The following is a 4361-nucleotide window of genomic DNA, read 5'->3' on the forward strand; positions in this document are numbered from 1 at the left end:
TGTAATCCTTCGATCTCCTTTTCTTGTCTTATTGCTCTAGCTAGAATTCTAGTACTATATTGAATAAATATGGGGAGAGTGGCAGCCTTGTCTTGTTCCTGATTTTAGTGGTATTGCTTTGAGTTTCTCTCCATTTAATTTATGTTGGCTGTTGGCTTGCTGTAATTTCTTTATTATGTTTAGGATGTTACTTGTATTCTGGTCTTCTAAGACCTTTATCATGAAGGGGCGTTGGATTTGTCAAAGGCTTTTTCAGCATCTAATGAGATGATCATGTGGTTTTTTTTTCTTTCAGTTTGTTTATATGGTGTATTACATTGACAGATTTTCGTATGTTGAAATCTTGCATCCCTGGGATGAAACCTACTTGGTCGTGATGGATAATTTTTTTGATGTATTCTTGGATTCTGTTTGCCAATATTTGTTGAGTATTTTTGCATCAATGTTCACGAGGGAGATTGGTCTGTAATTCTCTTTCTTTGTTGCATCTTTGTGTGGTTTGGGTATCAGTGTAATTGTAGCCTTGTTGAGTATTTTCATCAATGTTCATGAAGGAGACTGGTCTTTAATTCTCTTTCTTTGTTGCATCTTTGTGTGGTTTGGGTATCAGGGTAATTGTAGCCTCATAAAAAGAGTTTGGTAGTGTTCCTTCTGTTTCTATTGTATGGAACAATTTGAAGAATATTGGTAATTAGGTCTTCTTTGAAAGTCTGGTAGAATTCTACACTGAAACCATCTGGTCCTGGGCTTTTTTGGTTGGGAGACTTTTGGTGACTGTTTCTATTTCTTTAGGGATTATTGGTCTATTTAAATGGTTTATCTGGTCTGAATTTAATATTGGTATGTGGTATTTATCCAGAAAATTGTCCATTTCTTCCAGATTTTTCATTTTGTGGAGTAGAGGTTTTTGAAGTATGACCTGATGATTCTCTGGATTTCCTCGTTGTCTGTTGTTATGTCTCCCTTTTCATTTCTGATTTTGTTAATTTGGGTGCTCTCTCTTTGCCTTTTGGTTAATTTGGCTAGGGGTTTGTCTATCATGTTGATTTTTTCAAAGAACCAACTCGTTGTTTCATTGATTTTTTTGCATTGTTCTCTTGGTTTCTATTTTCTTGATTTCAGTCCTCAATTTGATTATTTCCTGGCATCTATTTCTCCTGGGGTGAATTTGTTTCTTTTTTGTTCTAGAGCTCTCAGTTGTACTGTTATTTCATTGGTATGGGATTTCTCCATCTTCTTTATGTGTACATTTAGAGCCATATGAAAGCCACTGCTTTCATAGTGTCCATAAGTTTGGGTATGTTGTACTTTCATTTTCATTGAATTCTAGGAAATCTTTAATTTCTTTATTTCTTCCTTGACCCATTGATGTTTCAAGTGGGCATTATTCATTTCCATGAGATTGTAGGCTTTCTATATTTTTGTTGTTGTTGAGGTCTAACTTTAAGGCATGGTGTCCGATAAGATACAGAGGTTATTCCAGTTTTTTTTTTTGTATCTGTTGAAATTTGTTTTGTGACCAATCATGTGGTCAATTTTTGAGAATGTTCCATGGGGTGCTGAGAAGAAGGTATATTTGTGTGAATGGAATGTTCTGTAGATATCTATTAAGTCCATTTGAGTCATAACATCTGTTAGGTCCTTTATTTCTTTGTTAAGTTTTAGTCTGGTAGATCTATCTTTTTGGTGAGAGTGGTGTGTGAAATCTCCACTACTAATGTGTGGGTTTGATGTGCATTTTAAGCTTTAGTAATGTTTCTTTTATAAATGTGGGTGCCTTTGTATTTGGGGCATAAATGTTCAGAATTGAAGCTTCACTTGGTGGATTTTTCCTGTGATTAATATGTAATGTCCATCCTGATCTCTTTGATTGATTTTAATTTGAAGTCTATTTGATTAGATATTAGGATAGCTAACCAGCTTGTTCCTTAGGTCCATTTGCTTGGAAAGCCTTTTCCCAGCCCTTTACTGGAGGTAGTGTCTGTCTTTGAAGTTAAGGTGTGTTTCTTGTATGCAGCTGATGGATGGATCTGTTTTCTTATCTATTCTGTTATTCTGTGTCTTTTTATAGTTGAATTGAGACCATTGATAGTGATGGATATTAATGACCAGTGATTGTTAATTCTGTTATTTTTTTGTGGTTCGTGTGTTTGTCCTTCTTTGGTGTTTGTTGGTGTGGGATTATCTATTGCCTGAGTTTTCATGGGTGTATTAGCTTCTTTAGGTTGGATTTTTCCTTCTAGTGCTTTCTGTAGGCTGGGTTTGTGGACAGGTATTGATTAAATCTGGTTTTATTTTGGAATATTTTGTTTACTCCGCTGTGGTGATTGAGAGTTTTGCTGGGTATAATAGTCTGGGTTGGCATCCGTGGTCTCTTAAGTGTCTGCATAAGATTTGTCATGACCTTCTAGCTTTCATAGTCTCTATTGAGTAGTCTGGTGTTATTCTGATGGGTTTGCCTTTATATGTTACTTGGTCTTTTTCCTTTGCGGCTCTTAATATTTTTTCTTTGTTCTGTATGTTTAGTGTTTTGATTATTATTTGGTGAGGGGACTTTTTTTTTTTTTTTGATCCAGCCTATTGGTGTTCTGTAAGCTTCTTGTATCTTCATAGGTATTTCTTTCTTTAGGTTAGGAAAGTTTTCTTCTATGATTTTGTTGAGTATATTTTCTGTGCCTTTGAGTTGGTATTCTTCCTTCCTCTATCCCTATTATTCTTAGGTTTGGTATTTTCATAGTGTCCCAAATTTCTTGGATGTTTTGTGTTACAACTTTTTTGTCTTTAGTGTTTTCTTTGACTAAAATCTATTTCTCTATTGTGTTCATCTCTTGCAATCGGTTGGTTATGCTTGTTTCTGTAGTTTCTGTTTGTTTAGTGAAAGTATTTCCAGCATTCCCTCAGCTTGTGTTTTCTTTATTGTCTCAATTTCATTTTCAATCTTGGAATGTTTCCTTCATCTGTTTAATTGCTTTTTCTTGGCTTTCTTTGATTTCTTCCAATTTTTTGTTTGTTTTTTTCATTTTCTTTAGGGCATTTCTTTATTTCTCTTAAGGGAGTTTTTCATTTCTCTTTAATGGAGTTTTTCATTTCCCTTTAAAGGAATTTTTAATTTCCTCTTTAAGGAATTTTTTTTATTTCTTTTTTAAGGGCCTCTATCATCGTCTTAAAGTCATTTTTAGGATTGATTTCTTCTGTTTCTTCTGCCTTGGTATGTTCAGGTCTTGTGGGTGTAGAATCACTAGGTTCTGATTTGTCATATAGGTCTTTATGTTGTTGCCTGTATTTTTGCACTGCGTCTACTCATTCTTCTCTTCTTGGTGCAGGCAGTGTCTGTGTCTGAAAAGTTCCTCTCTTGTTCTAATTGTTAGTCTTGGTTCACTAGGAGTTCTTGGTTAAATTGGTGCTGTTGGGCTCTGTGTCTTCAGGAGCAGCTTAGTCAAATCAGTGTTAGTGGGTTCTGTCTGTGGGAGCAGTTGTTCCCAGTTGGTGTAGGGTGTGCTTATAGTTTTTTTTGTTGGGGGGGGTGAGGGAGCAGGGAAAGTTAGCTGTCTGGTCGCTGGGACTCGATGGGTAGGGCGATTCTGGTGATCTGATTCGGTGTCTGGGCAGCACTTCTTTTGTGTTCTCAGGTCACGTTTTGCTCATTCATCAATCCTCAGCTGATTTTGTTTCCTCAGACTTCAAACTATAGGATTCTGAATCCTCTCCAGATGGATTTCAGCTGAGCAGGTAGTGTCACCAACACCTCCAGTTGTTTGGTTTCAAGGATCAGCAGCTGGCCCTGACATCTGTTTTTTTTTTTTTTGTTTTTATTTTATTTTTTTTACAATTCCATTCAGTTCTACATATCAGCCACGGGTTCCCCTATTCTCCCCCCTCCTACCGCTCCCCTTACCCTCAGCCCTCCCCAATCCCACCTCCTCCAGGGCAAATCCTCCCCAGGACTGTGATCAACCTGGTAGACTCAGTCCAGGCAGTCCAGTCCCTTCCTCCCAGACTGAGCCAAGTGTCCCTGCATAAGCTTCAGGTTTCAAACAGCCAACTCATGCAATGAGCACAGGACTTGGTCCCACTGCCTAGTTACCTCCCAAACTGATCAAGCCAATCAACTGTCTCACCTATTCAGAGGTCCTGATCCAGCTGGGGGCCCCTCAGCCTTCGGTTCATAGTTCATGTGTTTCCATTCATTTGGCTATTTTTTTTTCAATAATTGAGTAAAACCAAAATTTATTATAAGCCACAGTCATCCTAGGGACCTCCATGCTATATATATAGCCTTCATGGTTCTATGGGTTGTGGTCTGATTGTTCTTTATTTTATATCTAGAATCCACTTATGAGTGAGTACATACCATGACTGTC

Source organism: Peromyscus leucopus, chromosome 5 (genome assembly GCF_004664715.2).
Source record: "Peromyscus leucopus breed LL Stock chromosome 5, UCI_PerLeu_2.1, whole genome shotgun sequence".
NCBI classification, from domain to species: Eukaryota; Metazoa; Chordata; class Mammalia; order Rodentia; family Cricetidae; genus Peromyscus; species Peromyscus leucopus.